Below are 18,315 nucleotides of genomic sequence, written 5' to 3'. Positions count from 1 at the left end.
ATTCCCTAGACTTCTTAGCACTGCTGTTGGCACACTAAGTGCCAAAAGACAGGTTTTTAAAAAGAATGTTACTTTGCTTTTGCAAAGGCGTGTTTTTAAGCAGTTTAACATCTAACTAAACCTAAGCAATCATGGCATGCATGTAAGGAAGAATACAAAACAAGAGGAAAACAGAAACAAAAAAAGAAAAGGTTAAATCACAAATAGAGTATTAAAAATTCCCTTCTAGTAATCTAACATGCAATTAATACCACAGATACAAAAACAAATACACAAGTCACCCTGTATAGATTTTCTATACTGACTTAATTTCCTGTATGAGGATCTTCATTTATAGGGACCTCTATAGCACAAAGTGATGCTATCTCAGCTGCAATTTCACTTTTGCAGACAGATTAGAGTTTAGAAGTTCAGTGTGTCCTGCTTCTTGAAAACTGAGTCTCTTGAATTTCTGTAGCTCTCTGTTCTCCATTTACTATTTTCAGTTCTCTTCCTGAAGAGCAAAGAGTTGAAGTGTGACCTTTTTACTCACTTTAAATCTGACCTAGAAATGAACAGCTGAAATTTAACAGACTGATCCTTAATCTGAGGACAGGTATGGCATGGCCCACTCATTCTGCAGAAAAATCAGCCCATGCATGTAAAAATATAGCCAGGTCTGGTGCTTAGTTTTAGAAGTGGAATTTAGTTCTCTGCTTTGCATGATGATCCTGGGCTAATCTCAGTGGCCATCTGTATGGGCCACTCTGTGGCATTTCCCCATCCCACAGAGCTGATACAAGGTTGTCCTCAAAACTATGGCTCATTATGGATTGTGAGGAACCTGAGGCTAGATAAGTAAATACCTAAAATTCTCCCTTTGTTTCTATGTTTGGTGAGAAACCAGAGGGAGCACTGTGACATCCTGCATAGCCAGGCTCCTGCTTCTTTCTTTCTGCCAGTACTGATGGACCCTCTTAGATCAGTCTCACAGCAAGCTCATCTTTTTATCAGATTTCACAGTCTGATTTTACACAATATACCAGTTTATTTTCTATATCAGATACTGAGCAAGAGACCATAATCCCAAATTTCCTCCACTTAATGGCAAATTCCCCACCACACTTGACAACATTTAACTGCACCCAAAAGACTTTTCATCCCCCGATATATACACTATCACTTACTAGTGATAGAAATAGTAATCAAACTCGTCAGCGCCAGATCACAAGGTGGAGTGAATTATGTACATTCAGTGTAACCAACATGAACAAGATGCTAGCAAAACAACTTTATTTTCCACCTAATCATCAAGAAATAAATGCTGCATCTCACACGCAGCTTGAGTACATGAATAAGTAGCAACAAGTGTTTCGATATTTTTACTAAAGAATACTGAATACTTTTCTTTTAGAAACAAATTGGAAACAAAATTTAAACAATTCCCCATCGAAACAAAAAAAACACTTTTGCATGTTTAGACTGTAATCTTTGTTCATACCATTTTCCTTTTGATGGGTTTTGAATATAATATTCTGTGACTAGAGACCAGTGTTAGTAGTATTAGAGGCAAGAACAAACACACCTGATTATCAGGTGGCTCTGTTGCTACTTCTGTGTCTTAATGTCTGCTTTGGGAGGGCTGACTTGTGAAGCTAACTAACTCCCTCAGGATTTGGCTCATAGAGGATCAGTGACTTCTAGCATGCTCTAGACTAGCAACAAGGGAAAAACCTGGTGTTGCTAGCTGCTATCTCATCTTTTTACTTCAGGCAGCACTGGGAAACACTGCAAGGCAGAATTTATCACTGAGGATGAGGGATCAAGAGAGCTGAAATTAGAAAAGACAGTTTGGCTGCGTTCAGTTCAAGTGGAAGTATTATGAAAAAGTGTTCCAAATTATGTCACACGGGGCAAATGTCACTGCAGTTAGTAAGAACTTACTGTGCCAGCAAATGTCAGGACAAATTACACAGCAGGACAGGCAAGATGTATGTCACATTCACTTCCGAAAGGAAAATGCTTCCCCCCACTGCCAAGAACCTGCTCCCATTTCCAAGCCTGATTTAAATCAAATTGCTCTTATTCAAATCAAAACAGCATAGATGGAGTACTCCAGTGACACGATGTGCAGTTCTTCGGATCCTTCCCCACTTGCCTGGATGAAAGGCTTTGATTCTCCACCACCTTAAAACACCACCACCTCAAGGCTACTGAGTTGTGTATGTAAATGGCTGCCTGCAGATTCCTGAAGGCACTGCTTACTATGCTGATGAAAAATGTCTCACCGTCCCTATGCTCCTGGGTCATACCCATCTAATCTTTCTTGCCTCTTTGATCATATATTCTTTGCAGAAAGATGCATTTTCTCTTTATATGGGACCCAACACAGTATGCAGAACAACTGAGGTCTCATCAAGGCTAGAAAAGTGAATAATAGGAACATAAAATTCAGTGCACCAGAAAGGAGGAAGACAGGACTAAGTCATTAGCAATTTTTTTTTTTAATTTAAGTATAAGAAAGTCTTTTGCTGGACTGCAAACTCCTAGCAAAGTGAACTCATTTTGATTCAGCTAACCTTAGTTTAAAAATAAATGTTTCAATTAAAAACTACCAGTGCTTCAAAATGGAGAAAAAACATGTCCTTATGTTCTACAGAGGAAATAAACAAACAAACAAAAAACCCACAACAAAACTAGAGCTACAAAATATTTGGATGAGTGGAAGAAAATGTTTATTCCATTTTTAACTTTTCTAATCTAGGATTTTCAGAGGTTTTCAGGCCTTCATTTTCATGACATGAATATTAACTGAAACTCACCTAGCTTCTTGTAATATTGGAGTATGTGTGTTTGGTATAAACCAGAAGGTCATTTGTTCCTTCAGTTCCTAAGCTTTGTCTGGTTCCTCAATCATTTCTCAGCCAAAACTGGATAAACATGGCCAAAGGGTTATCAAGAATAATCCCCACAAACAAATCACAATTTAAAAGCTCAGGAATTCAAAGTCTGGCTTTGATTTAAGCCACTATTACATCCAGTTATTTTTTCTATCCAACAGCTGCAGGCTACCATCAAGAATCACTATACAACATATACTATATAAACTATGCTATATGTACTATACTAATTCCAAGAGTTACTGTAGTAGATCATCTCAGGTGCTTTAAAGCAGGGCATGAACAGCACTGAAAGATCAATGAAGTTTTAGGTGAAGACCAGGATGGTTCACAGAGGTAGCTGAGTTGCAAGCTCACATTTCCACACAGCAGCACTGCAGGGATGACAGCCTTTGGCAAATGAAAAGTAACAAAGCAACTCTGGGGCTCTAACAGCATTTCTACTGTGAAGCAGCACCAATAAATCCAGTTAACTAAGACACTGCAGAATACTCTGACCTTGTACATTTTTCTTAGCCACTAGTACAAGTTCTCTTCAGATACTCAGATACTCAATTTGTGTGCAACTCTGTCATTGACTGGTGTTCTGAATGGCTGGGCTTGAGCTATGTCTGTGTAAGCACAATTTGCCTCCATGCATTCAGCCTCTATCCCCAGAAGGGCTGCTGCAAGAATGCAAATCCTATTTGGAAGGATTACTTGCCACGCAACAGCCGGAGGCCCTGTCCAAGGCTGGGCTCCCTGCTGTGCCAAGAAGCACAAACTCAGGAAGCTCTGATCCAGAGAAGGACATGATTAAAGCAGGCAAGGTGGCACAGGAAATGGCATTGTCCCTTCACACAGGCAGAAGCAAAGCTGCCACTCCCCACCCCCCTGCACACACCTTGTGTAAAGATGTTTAAACAGGAAAGCACAGACCAGCAGGCATTTGTACTTGTGGGAGCTGGCAACAACTGGCGCAAAAACAGATTCCAGTGGGGCACTTGAGTGTGGACACCAGGGGTTACACAACCATCTGGTAGATGAAATAAAACTCTCTAGAGAAATGCTTGCTATCTAGACCAGATCCTACAGTTTTTTATGATCCATACATTCCTTCCTAACAAGAGTTGTGGAAAATTACTGGAATGTCCCAAGTCCTCAAGTGTTTGAATGTGTTTTTTCTTTTAAGTTGTATCTGCCTATTGCTTATCTTTGCATTTTCTGAATACTTTATACATGTCATTTCTGTTATTTCAGCATGCAAGGGGGCCCCGCCCCCCACTATATATCTACAGGATGCAGTGCCACAGTCTGTTACATTCCCCACCTAAGGATTTCTTCAATTTAGTTCTTCCACAAAAGAAGGAGACTGGTTATCTCACACTTCTGGAAATGGAAGACTGATAACACTGGTGGTCATATTTCCATAGAGAATAGAAGCAATGGCAGAGCACTGGACAGGATTGTTCCCTTATCATTTAACACTGGCTGGGGAAAATGGAGAAATTAAGAGTTGCACTGACTTGAGCTGAAAGTCCTCTCTTCAGCCTCTCTGGGTTAAAGTAGAGACCAGCTAAGCCCAGTTGCTGATTCCTCTTTTTCCAACTGCTCAGCTGCCTGATTTGAGCTCTTGAGTAACACAGAGCTGGTATGGTTTTGCATTTGCTTTGTAGCAAACTTGTGTTGATCCAAATCATTAAAACATGAAGTCCCACATAGCCACTCCTCAGACACGCAGAAACTACATAATGTCAAAAATGAGAAATTTTACTTAAAAACAAGTTCCGTTCATGTGTTTCTCAAGTGTTTCTACCAGCTTCAAGCAGCTTTTTGAAATTCTGTGTTTTGTACCTTCCCTGAAAGTAACTCAGTAAAGGAAACATTCAGAGTAAGCGAGAGTATATCTGGGCACCAGACAAAAGATGCCCAGCAAATCTATTAATCTCTCCACCACCTTCAGTTTAGACCAGCAAGTAAATATTTTTACTGGTAGGGGAAAAAAAAAGGAAAATCAAGCAGGTTTTGTAAACAAACCATATAACAATCCTGAAAATGAAAAACGAAAACTGTACAAAGAAAATGGCAAAACTTGCATCTCCAGTCAGAGACATTTTATAGCCTCCAGTTTAGAGACCTTTTCTCCTGATTAGCTGCTACACTACGTACAGGTTTCAAGTCTACTTCAATCTACAGCAATTAATAAGCACATAAAAAAGATGCCTTAGGTGAGCAGGAAGGTCTTCTATTAGCGCATGCTAAAAATAGACAACCTGTAGAGCTATCTAAGCAGGTACTTCATATAATAAAACTTTGAATTTTACAGGCCCCAAGGATCCAAATTTATCATTGGCTTTTGAAACTTTAGGCTTTTTTGGATCTGCATATCATCCACTTATGTCATTAATAACTGGCCACAGTTATTAGCAGTCAGCCACTAGGCTGGACAAGCTTTGGAGAACACCTCCACTACCATCTTGGGCAGCGCCACAAAAGGGAGCTGCACTGCACTGAAGAGACACAAAGCAGCAGAGAAATCCATTTGTGCCCTACCTTGTAAGGGGAAGAGCAGATGCCTTCAAACATATCTATATCCATACAGTCCATTGGTTCAGATCTTCCTGGTGACCAAAACTCTTCCAGCTTCTTGCTTTCTTATTTTTTAATCTGCCAGCTGGTGTAACCTGCAAATTTTCAGAAGTGGGTGTGTTATTCCAAGATGTTTATTCATCTCATTTCATAAGGCATTCAATTTAAATACATATGGCTCTGTGCCAGGTGGCTCCTATTGCTCTCCAGAGCTTTCAGTGTAATGAATTACAGACCACATTGTTTCTGTAGGTTATTGATTTTTGGGTGTATAAGTAGAAGACTCTTTAGGATTTCTTTGCAGACTCAGACTTTCCAGACTGTCATATTCCATATGTGTATATCCTACAGATTTCCCAACATAGTCCTAATTTTATGAAATTCAAACACTTAACAAAAAACATGGTACTACTTGCATCTCTGAACCGTCAATTTCTTTGTTAATTTATCTGTTAAAGGTTGATTCTTGTGGAAAGAGACTAAATTCAATTTAAATACTAGTTTCAGAATAAGAATGCTACTGATCTGAGAAACTGGAGGTTGACAGAGTGACCAAGATTTATATTCAGCAATCAAGGTAATAAAAAAGAAGAAACCTTCCCAAAAAGTGACCCTGACCACTTTTCAATGGTTTTTAGGAACAAAACGAATTAGTGGGACAGTAGGAAAATTCAGTCAAAGATTTTTTTTTAAGTACTCAGGGTGTCACAGTGAGATTCCTCAAACGTATCCAGAGCTGCAGTGCCTTCCAGGTCTCTATATTTGGTCATCTAAATCAAAAGGACTTCTGAAAACCAAGCAACAGTTTCTCTGCTTATACATTTTTCCTCTGTGAAAGCTATGAGGGAGTCACTTATATATGCTTGACTCCCCACTGCACAGTGTTCAGCATATAGAGCATTACCTCTGTACTTGACACCCCTCCCCAGTATCTTGATCCCTATATGCAGGAACCTCAAGCAGGACACATTTTCATGGTGGACTTTACAAAAAACATATTGCAGTTTTCATGGAAGTTCAATTAAACAATGGAGTGCAATTATCTGTTTACTGGCAGACAGGCAGCCCGTGTTAGTTCAATAGCTGCTTTGCTGGGCTGTATTCAACTGCTCAAACAACTGTTTCATTATGAGATTTCACCAGACACCCCTGGCTCCAGCATCATGGCATAGAAAATGGGATGCATATTTGCTGCTTTCCACATTTTGGCTCCTGCTGCTTAAAAGCTGTCCCTGCTCTCCACAGAAATTGTTTTTGAGTATTTCAAAGGTTCACGTATATGGGGTTTGCAGTATGCATATCCTCTGTAGGCTGCTCTCTCCCTCCCTTTTTTATTATGGAAAATTGAAAATTAATTCACATCAGTCAGAATGTCTAAAAATCCTAAGTGTGACACTTTATACTATATGAACCACTTGTAGCCTTACATCCTGATGTAAATTCTCACCATGAAGGGAGGCACAAAAAGCCACCCCATGCCTGCATGTCACACACTGATGGCACATGTTACATCTGGTTTGATTGCTATTCAAACATGAAACTCTTGATGGAGCCAGAAAAAGCCTTGATCCTGGAACATCTTTTAGGGATCTATGCCTCTGCCTTAATGTAGACAGATCTCAGATCTGAAAGGTCACACACAATTACCTGAGAATCTTTGATTTTCAGTCTCAGAGAAATAACAACATTACACAACATTTTACTGCCAACAAGTTTCAGGACTTGGTTTCTATGAAGTAAAAGTTTGTCCTTTAGAAGTACTGGATAAAATGACGGTCATGACCTAACATGGGGAAAAAATACAACACACACTCTTGCAAATTAAGCATCACAATGCAAATTGATAGGAAAAAACCTGAAAATGCCACACTGTGGAGGTTATCTGAACATTTGCAGGCTATATTTGTATTCAAACCCTGGTTTTGGACCTCTCTAATTAGAAGAAATCTACCTTCTTCATGACAGTGGAGCATGCAGAGACTGGCATGAGGAAGCAGCTTGCATTGCAGTTCCACTATATAGTACAATTGCTGCAGCATGCTTGTGCTGGGATTTTGGCATAATACTGTGTTACTCTTTCAGAATACAAATCCAACATAATGTCAAATACAATACAAGTAAATACTTGTACTTTATACTTATACTTTATACTTTATTTGAAATAAGTAAATCTGGTCTAAGCACATGAAACCCTCCTGCCATCACAGACCTGTTGGATGGACCAGGGCCTGTAGGTCAGGAGAGGCAGCCAGCAAATTTATTGTGATCAATCTCTATTTCCCTATAACACCAAGGAGTCCTAAAGGAAGCAGGGTTCAACAGAGGTGAGTGGCTGCTGTCCTTTGAATGGTGGGTGCTTTGAAGAGGAGCTTCACTGAAACATGGACTAGGGCCACTCGACTGGGCAGAGAGGCAGCAGGTTAAGAAAAGGGACATCTGAGACACAGGCCTTGGCATGTGCCTGGATGAAAGTAAAGAGAATTTTGATGGCATTGCTCTAACACCTTACCATGGATCACAACTCTGGTGACTTTGAAAAGGAAAACCATATTTTTTGTTTCTTGGGTGACTTTCAATCTTCTGGAAGAAAAAACCCAAAGTACAAAGGGTGGACAGATACTGCTCCATTGACTTTGAGTGACCTATTTACAGTGGATGTGGGTATGGACTAATGATAAGGACAAGTTGTAACTACTTCGGAGCTAGGAAAGACTCCCAGTGGTTGGAGACTTTGTGATTTCCAAACACCAAGGAATTCGATGCTCCAGTCTACAAGTGTTATGAAACACCAGAATCAACCTCATCGCACAATTTCCATTTTACAACCACCATAAGGACTCCTAAATGTAGTCCTGCACCATCTACTCTAGAGGACTACCACTAGATTAAAACATCAATGCCAGTGATCCTTTAAGTGACCACAGAAGGCTTCTCTCACCCACGTCTTCCATAACTAACATATCGTACTGGTGGCTTGTCATAAAACTATTGTTGTTCCTTTAGGAGTCATGATGTTTTACTGAAAGGCCATTCTTGGAAAAGTCTGCCTTAATAAGCTTAATAAGGCAAAGTGAGCTGCCCAGCCAAACCCTTTATTAAATCACACCAAAACTGCCTGAATTTATGCCATTGCAAAGACTGTTGGAAATTCCTGGCTGCCCTGGAAGCGTATGTACCAACCTCAGAGAAAAAACTCACACATACTTGTTGATTCATACTAATGTCATTGTTTACAACGACAGGATGCATTAAATCCTGCTTCAATTACCAGACATAAAAGCACTTGTGGATTGACATGTGGTCTTCCCTCAATAGCACTATAATGGGGCTGAGGTAAACCAGCCTGCTGCAAACAGCATAATGTCTCCAGATGCCTGCATTCCTCTGCACACTCCCACCACCTCCCACCACATCTCCTACTTGTTTCCCTTCCTCATTTTCTCTTCTTCCCCCCTTTCTGTTTAGCCCTCCCTCTCCTTTTGTACTAGCAGATGTTGGAGGGCAGCTGACTAGCAAAATGGATTTACAGAGCAAGACCTGGGACTCTCAGTGGACAAGCTGACCACAGACAAGGATTATGCCCATGTGACAAAGAAGGGACAGCAAAGAAGAGGAAGCCAAGCTCTCCTCAAGGGCTCACTGAAAGGACAAGATGCAACAGACACAACTGAAAACACAAGCAACTGCATTTAAACAGAAGAAAGCTCTCACTGTGAGGCTGGTCCAACACACATGCAGGTGACCCAGAGAGGCACTGGAGTCTCCAACCCCAGAGACTGGAGACATTCAAAGCTCAGCTGCACACTGTCCTGTGCAACCTCTCTAGATGTTTTGAGCAAAGGGTTGGCTACACAACCTCCAGAGGGACCTGCAACCTTAGCAGTTCTACAACCCTGTAAACAGAGCCCTGTTCCCAAATTTACTTAACTCTTCTTTTAAAACAGGTTCACCATACAACATTACTGACCTGGCCAAATGACAAAGTTGATCCTGAACAGTGGTACAAGGATTTCAGTTGAGTTCTCCACATTTCACAGATGGAATGGACTGATACAAAAATGACTTTGAAAATGTACCCAGATGTTAGAGATGCTTCTTACTCTAAGAATCATATGGCTTCTTTTATGCTTCTCTTAGCAGAAAAGCTCCAGTGGTCACTGCTGCCTGCAGCAAGATAAGTACTCCTACTTTCACCATTTAATGCATTAGCCACTTGTAAAATTACATTTATGTCTCCCCTTTATATCATGCTCCCAAATGGTGACTGCCAAGGCAATTTTTAGCAAATCTTTCCCTCAGCCTCTCAGCACACAAACCTGCTTTTCTGATGCAGAAGAATGAAGAGAAAGCATAGAGAATTCACTGCCATAATAAAGAACAAGTTGGACCCTTACCCAGCTCCAGAGAGCTTTTCAAAGGAAAACTGGCAAGCATGCCAGCTCATACACATCTTTCAGAGAATGCTATCAGCAAACCAAAGGTCACAATGAGTGTTTTACCTGTGGATTACATATATCATCAGTGGCAAGGATTACTCAGTACCAAGAAGAGATGTATCATGTTCTTGCCCAAAGAGATGGCTAAGTGCTCTGCATAATTCATTTCCTCCATCAGCCAGGAGCAAGAGATAGGTCATTCTTTCCTACACCCATCACTCCTTATTTCAACAGTTACCACACTCCTGTTACTAATGATCTATTGGTAGCACCTCTAACCTCACCATTCTGAGTCCTCGTATCTTAAACTCAAAGTCTGAAAAGCTTTATTTATAATAGACTACAAAGCAGATCCAAAGTTATAACCTGGGCTCACTCCTGTTTCTTTTGAAGTATAACTCAGTCTTCAGTCAGACAAGGGAGTTGAAAAAGAAGCTTTCTCTTTGTGGATGTTAAGTTAAAAACTTAACAGAGATTTTCATTCTTCCTGTTTTGTATATTTACTGTGGCCAGCACATGCCTCCAGATGAGTCACTTGTAGTTACCCCACAGTAACTGTGCCTAATGGTTTCCTTGAAATAGTTCAGGGAAGAACAAGATTTTTGGTTGACTTTAATTTCTACTGATTTTAAGCTTTAAATATCTTCAGTATCATAGTCATAAAATTGCTCTTTATCACTTAAAGGAGATCCATTGCAGACACCATATTGTCTTTAGTTGTGTTCCACAACACAGCTGAGTTTTGGATGCAAAAACTTAGTACCTATTCATAAAAAATCATACGTTGCTGATTAATTAATATAGTTGTTTAGTTAGCACAGCCAGGAATACCATTTCATATTTTGCTCAAGCAAGGATGTCATGGAACCAGTCAGGGAAAGTTTTCTACACATATCCACTAACTCTGACAAAAATTGATAATTTGCAAACACATACACTAGAATTTATTCAATTCATTGCCCCTATTTATCTGTCGATCAATTAATCTAATTTATAGCATGGACAAAACTTCTGCTCCCATTATAATCCAATGAGCTAGACTGGAGCATGAGTTGGTTGGTTTTCATTGATGAAACTGAGGTCTGTTGCATGGCCCCTGAGAGGTTCAGCTTAGCTGAACTCTTGCTTTGGGGGAGCTGCAGGCTGTGAAGAAATGTAATCTGTGCTGATTCAGTTTATCTGCTAAGCCAAAACCCAGCCCTGGCAAGACCTCCAGTGGAAGGCAGCACCAGAGGAGATGCTATGGCACAAGCACTTAGGAATATTGCCTGCCGTTGCCAGGAGAGGAAAGATTGCCCAGTGTTTTCAAACTTTTAAAGGCAGTGACAACACATAAAATTTCTTTAATGTATGCACAATATTGCAGATATGTCAGCAGTATATTGAAACACCCATTTTATTAGCAGAAATAAAAGATTTTGTCAATAACAACCTTATGTTTTGTTTTATTCTGCTGCTGTAACTCCAGATCTTGGGTGCAATCGCATAATTGCATCTCTACCATTGTAATTGGCTTCCCTCTTTCTTTAATCTCTCCAATGGAAAGACAAAAGTTCAAACTATTCCATACCTGGCATTAGTCTAGAGAACATCAGTTTACAAGGGTAGAGCAAATTCCATCAGTTCTAATAGGATTAAAGGTGCTTCTGCAGTTTTCAAATCCTCAGAAGTAACACATTTTTTTAAAAGGAATAACTGGTGTTCACACAGTTGGTTAGCATGGTCCACCACAATCAGAACAGCTGGTGAGAAATTTAGCAGAATAATTTCACTGCCTCTCCATTAAATATTACTTTATGATTCTGACTTACAGTAAGTCTGGCATGAACAAGAGGGGAATAGGTCACTCTGGGACAACAGCATAGTAGACAACAGCCAATTGCTTGCATATACAGTTTTAGGTCTAGTTAAGTTTTTAAGTCTCTAGAAGATCTTCAGACACACTGTCACTGTTACTATACTATTATCTATCCCTACAAATTATCTGGTTAAAATCATTCTGAAAACATCAGAGCTCACTCGGATGAATTTAACATAGATTTGAACAGTTGCATCTGCCTTCCAGGGATAGTGCTGCAAAGCATTCGTAGAAAATGTTTACTTAAATTTTCTTCTTCTTTTGAATTGCATTCCTTAATCTACTGATTAGCACACTTTCCCCTCTCCCCCCATCCCCCCCCAAAATAAAGGCCAGGTGTAAAATGACACCCTCATTCATCAAAAGCACGTTCTCATTGCTGATTTACCTTCCCAAGCAGTCAAAGGGTCATTTTTAAACATTAAATTGTCAATAGGATAAAGATGAACTGATCCTACTTGCTTTAATTAGCAGCTTTTTCCACAGCAGCCTCTCCATATAAAGGACTCCCTCCCTCCACAGACCTTGAATGCCTGACTGCTTTCTGCAGTTAAGAGAGGTGAATTTTCTGTGATACAGTATATATTTTGTAGTTCTGCTGCACAAGCATGGCCATTTATTCATAGCACAGTTCAATTTCCTTCCCCATTTTCCCATATAAGTCTGTTCAATCCTTAATTACTTATCCACAGTTGTTTTATCTCTGTTACAACCATCTCTGCAATCTGCTTTAAAACATTTTACTGAAACAGCCGTCTGGCCCCTCCTACTATATGAGATAAATATATGAAGGCTATGTCTAGTAAACTGCCTATCACTACTACAACAGGCTTTTTCTGTGGTTACACTTCTAGACATCTTTAAGAAAGGATGCAGTCTTACATGCAGTGCTCTACTTTAAATATAACATGCAAGCCACAGGCTCCCAGTTAATTTTGATATGGAGCAGTCTCGTGCCTTTGGCTGAATATTACCAATACACATCTCTGCAAACTGGTCGCGATAAGCACCTGGTCGTTCCTGCCTGAAAAACAAAAAAACAACAACAACAAAAAAATCCTGCCTCCTACCCGAGATATGATGCTTTTCACGCAATGATAGATACTAATGTCACCTTCCCTCGCAGCTCCCACCCATTCGAAAAGAGTGGCAATAATCCACACGCTATTTTCACTACGTACCTACCCCTGAAACTGCTTATTCACATATAACAGAGAACGCCGCAGGAGGACAGCTACAACGCAACGTTCCTTAAACTATCAGCGCTGACCGCCAGGCTGCTGCCGCTTCGGATCACCTCTCGTGAAACAAGAACAAGACAAACCGAGGAGCGAACGCATCTCACAAGAGGAGCCCCATCCCTTCCGGAGCTGGTGCCGCCGAGACGAACCGAAGCGAAGCGAACAGCGCAGCCCCCGCCCCGGCGAGCAGGAGCCCCGGCGAGCAGGAGCCGGGCGCCGCTTCCCGCTGCCGCTCACCTCCCCTTGCGCTGCGGAGCGAGCGGCGCTGCTGCTGCTGCTGCTGCTGCTGCTGCTGCTGCTGCTGCTGCTGCTGCTGCTGCTGCTGCCGGGCACCCTCCGCCGCCCGCTGCCGCTGTTGCTGGCCCGGCGGCGGGCGGGGCTCCGCCGGCCCGGCCTCCCCGGGAAGGGTCCCTGGCTGCGGCAGGGCGGGGGAGGCGGCGGCCCCGCTGCGGGGCGCGGAGCGGCGGCGGGCGAGGCGCGGGCGGCGAATGTCAATGAGGAGCCACGGCTGCGGCTGCGGCTGCCAGGGATGAGGGGCAGGGTCTTACCGAGGCTGGGTCTTACCGGGGCTGGGTCTTAGCGGGGCTGGGAGCGGGGGGTTAGCCGTGACTGCGCCGAGAGGGAAGCCCGGGGTTTAGGGGGGGCCGGGCTGGAGAGGTTAAATGTACGGCAGGAGCTGTTGGCAGGAATACGGTGTGAAAGTGAAATTACAGGTGGCTGCCACAGCGGTTCGTTCCACACATCCCCTTCCACCGCGAGCAGTGGGTTGTTTGACATTCTGGCAGGGTTTTACCACTCATTTACACCGGGGCTCGTGTGATGTCAGGGCAACTCTTACAGGTTTGAGCCTGCCTGGAAGAGATCTCCAGAGGAAATTTGCTACTGATGAGTTAGGATTTATCCCGTAGGCAAGGGAGCGTTTGTAGGGACGTTGGTGTGGCTGAGAACGTGAGCCTCAGAAGTGCAGATCTAGAAACAGTGGCTGCTCCCAGCCCAGGTCCGTTCCAGTCCAATGTCTTACCCAAAGCACTGCCTCTTCCTGAAAATTTTAAGCCGTCCTTCCTCTCCCCTCATTAGCCACAATCATTATTGGTTGGTATTTTTCTACATTAACCAATAGAGCGGGAAACCCTACCTTTTTGGTTAGCTCTTTTTGCCTTAGATTTGCTATTGCTATATAATTATTATCAGCCAGTGCAAACCTGCTACATCTGTCTTCAGATAGTGTAGGCTATCTTACTGTACTGATAGTATACACTATCTTACTTAAGATAGTGTATGCTATCTTACTTTTTATTTCTTATTACTTCAGTGGAAATGTTGAGTGTGTCAGGAATTTAGGACTTGAGAGCACAAAGTGGTACACAGAGCTTCTGGTGTATAGAACAATCACAGAATGGTTTGGGTTGGAAAGGACCTTTAAAGGTCCTTTAGTCCAACCTCCCTGCAGGGACAACATCAAATAGATCAGGTTGTTCCAAGCTCTGTCCAACCCAACCTTGAATGTTACCAGGAATGGGATGTCCAGCACCTGCCTGGGGAACCTGTGTCAGTGTTTTACCACCCTCTGAACCTACCCTCTTTTTGATTAAAACCACCACACCTTGTCCTATCCCAACTGGCCCAACTAAAAACTTTGTTCTTATCTTTCTTATAAGCCCCCTTTTAGACACTGAAAGGCTAAAACAAGATCTCCCCATCTGCCTGGTTGCTCAACACTTCATTCAACAAGCTTTACAATCTTTGCTGGCTTCCTTCCAATTAAAAAAAGAGTTGCTGGTGGTGAAATATCACCAACATTGAAACTATGGATTATTCAGTGAGATTTTACTTTGTCAGTGTAAAACCAACCACTGCTGTGTTTTTATGGCTTTCCTTTCTTATTTCTTCTTTTGCCCAATATTTCCTTCATTTGCTACATGAATGGCTGAGTCCATGTCATACACCAACAACTAACAACATCTGCAGTTAGTTGTTTTCAATCACAGTACAAATATTAAATAAATAGGCTAAATATGCTAATGAATCTGTAAGAACAGAGTAACCAATTACTGACTAGGAAGTGTAAGACTTTTACCTTCCTATATGATGAGCAAATAGATAAGAGGAGAGTTCCCCAGGCTGGCAGCCTCAATTATGTCTGCCAGTCTGTGGATATTCTGGTTCATAGTCAAAGAGAGGATCATCAGTTTGCCTAATCTCCCTGCTGCCTTACACAGAATAAAGTAAAAACCTGAAGTCAAATAGACCCCTTTGCTCCACACAGAGGGGGTTTGTTTGGCAGAATGTCCATCAACTCTGCTAAACTTTAAAAATAATTTTTTTCTGTAAAAGCTTTTTCTTCCATAGTTGTTTAATACCATTCAGGAGGAAATTTCAGCTGCTAAGAAAACATTATCCCAAGGTTCACGCAAACCACATATGGAAACCATGTTTCAGAGAAATCACTTGTCTGCCTATGTTTTACATACTGAGGTTAACCATTTTAAGGTAGTTTATTTAACTAGACAGCAATAGATATTTACAGGTGAAAAGATGTTTTCTGAAGACTAAACTTCAGCCACTTCAGAGATCTATGCTTTGAAGAGAAGTTATGACTTGTCTCTGGTCAAAAGCCAGCAAGCTTGGCTCCTTTGAGGCACTGTAATTAATAAGTAATTATAAAGGACAAATGAAAAAGATTGGAAGTTCTTTCTCACTGGAACAAAATTATGTTTGATGTTATAACTATAGTTACAAGAAATTTTCAAAATCCTCGTGGGACTGGTAAAAACACATGACACTATTCATCTTCTACCTAATGAAAATTTAGAAAAAAAAGGAGTGTCAAACCAAAATGAATGTAAATCTTTAGTGCATAGAGAATTCGAATTGAACTGGTTTAGACATAAAGTAAAATTTGTCTTTGCAAAATGAATGGAAGTTTTAAAATGGGATGAACTAGGAAGGGTCTATACAAGAAGTTTTTGTCCTTGAAGGACTGCTTAGCACTCAAGAGAACTGAAGCCTGATAGATGCCCATCAGCTTCAAAGGGTCAGGATGAGGTGCACAAGAAACACTGAGCTGTCAACTCTCAGAGCTACAGTCAGAAGAGCCCCAGATGTGTCCTCTAACCATATCCATTTCTCCTCTCTCAGGTCAGCCACATGGTGGGTAACCAACACCCAGCAGGAGCTGAGAGATTTGCAGTTTTTAAAAATGAATCCATCTGTAACTGAAAAGAAAAAGTATACACAACCTATTACACAGCATTTTTCCACCCCCTTCTTATTCTAGAAGGACTGTAATTATTCCCAGTTGTAGAAGCGGTACAGTAATAATCCCTCTCCTCCTACATGCTTCATTTACAACTTGAGAGCTAACAGCATAATAAATTCTTAATAAATTATACTAAAATATTGTGGCACTGCTCTAAAAATAAAACCTGGAGATGAGTTGTTAAGAATATGTTCCTTAAATGCATAAAATTATCCCTGAAATATGCAGGACTTTTTACAAAAATGTCTTGGCTTATAAACATCTGTGATCATAAATACTTCTCAGAAAAGCACTGGCAGTGAATCTGTAGTATTTGAGTCACTTTTTTAAAGGAGAAAGCTTTTTCCTTTTTACTATTAATCTCTTTTCCTTTCATCTCAAATTTAATTCATCTCTAGGTCTTTACAAAGTCATGAAATTATGCATGTGCTAAGAACGATGAGTTAGAATGAAAGAAGGAAGAACCTCACAAAGATTCAATAAAAGTAATGATAAAAATACTGGGAAGAGTAAGGAAAATATTGGAGTTTCATTCATTTGGGGCCACAACATTGGCCAGAGCCATTTTAGCAAGTTTTAAAAATAATGTTTCTAATTTGCATCCACTGGATTAATTTTGATTGTGAATTCAGATAACAGCAGGCAGTGAAGTGTTCTTTTACTACTGTAATTTTGTATTTATGCTTACGCTTAACATTGGGTCCCTGAATGCATGGTAAAATATTTAATTACATAGTCTGGTTTCCAGGCATCCTAAATGTCTACCTTCCTATAGAAGCTATAAATACCTAGCAGCTCTAGGACTGAGCACTGTTTTATTAAATGTTTATATATGGTCCTGGAAATCCAAGGTTAAGCCTACAGACTTCAAAAACCTTAAATTTCATATCTGGGGCTTTCTATCCTCTTTGTTTTTCTCTTCTGAGAAAAAAAAGATGCTTCTTCATCTCATAGCTCCCCAGAATTTGTAAAGAGAGAGGGAAGGACTGAAGAAGGAAAAGTTGATCAGCTATGAATGCCAAAGTCACTTACACATAAGGCATGCTCATATATTGAATTGTTTCAGGAAAGTGCTCGGAGATTTTGGTTTGATGCATATTGATTAAGACGGGCTCTCAAAAAGGCAGCTGTTACTAGGGGAAAGTTGTTCTTGTGCTGGTTGCATGAACAAAACAGAAGTCTCCAAGCAGTTAATTAAGCAAGATGGAAAAGAAGCAATATATTAAAAATACAAAATCTTCAACAAAACAAAAAAAATACTAATGCTTCAAAAGTTCTCCTAGAGGGAAGGAAAAGCCTGAGGGTTTATAGGAGAATTCAAAAGACTTTGAGAGTACTTTTCATTGGATAGGGTTGTAGCTGTTCAGGGATTTTGCAAAAGAGCATGGAGTATACTATTGAAAAGAGTAAATTAAAATATAACATTTTCAAAGCTTGCCACAATTATTTTAGATCTGGATCTAAATATTACATATCAGGCTCTGGAATGGGGATGCGTCTCTTGTAAATGTGCTGAATAGACTATTCAAAACCAGAGGTGTTGAGGATGTGTGTATACCTCACCCATACCTTAATGAAACACTTTTTTGAGGAAGAAGGTAGCTGAAAGTAAACTTCAGGTTGTTTGTTTTTTTAGTTCAGAGCAAAGAGAGTAATTCACAAAGAGAAAAGAAATTTTTTAAACTGTCAACAAAGAAAACTAGTTTAAAGTAACTCTCACCCATAAAGAATTCCTAGTACTGCTTGAGCAATCACTGCTGGTGGGAGCTGTGTTTCTGAAAGGTCACCACACTAAACCAGAACAGTGAAGGCTTAAGTTCCATTTTGCCATGTGTCTATCAGAGTCAGTATTAGCAACAGAGGCACAGCAGGGAAGAAGCTGAAACAATCTGGACAGCAGGTGACCAATAAGACCTCCCCCACAACATACCTAAGTCTTTTCAACAAGCCACATATCTTCACATGTCCCATAAACTCCAGGGATTTGTTGTTGCTGACTTTCCCTTCATTTCAGGTCTTTCCCTAGTTTATGTCTGTATGGTCAACAGAAACCTTCCATGACCAACTTTAGGCT

General features: G+C 40.8%; 1 protein-coding gene across 4 annotated transcripts in view; it reads right to left on the bottom strand.

The window, feature by feature from the left end:
* TMEM108 (transmembrane protein 108) overlaps nt 1-13,322 on the bottom strand; it is a 162,602-nt gene extending 149,280 nt beyond the window's left edge. Inside the window, exons 1-2 of one of the 4 annotated variants that reach the window (XM_030971366.1) lie at nt 12,923-13,322; nt 5,412-5,542 (exon numbers count right to left, since the gene is read on the bottom strand). The gene's annotated coding sequence lies outside the window, so the exon portion shown is untranslated. The remainder of the gene's footprint in view (nt 1-5,411; nt 5,543-12,922) is intronic. The other 3 variants (XM_030971367.1, XM_030971368.1, XM_030971369.1) reach the window with 3 other exon arrangements.
* Nucleotides 13,323-18,315: the final 4,993 nt, after the last annotated feature.

This window comes from Camarhynchus parvulus, chromosome 2 (assembly GCF_901933205.1).
Source record: "Camarhynchus parvulus chromosome 2, STF_HiC, whole genome shotgun sequence".
NCBI lineage: Eukaryota > Metazoa > Chordata > Aves > Passeriformes > Thraupidae > Camarhynchus > Camarhynchus parvulus.
Note: the sequence above shows the minus strand (reverse complement) of the source record. Positions and strands in the feature narration are given on the sequence as shown.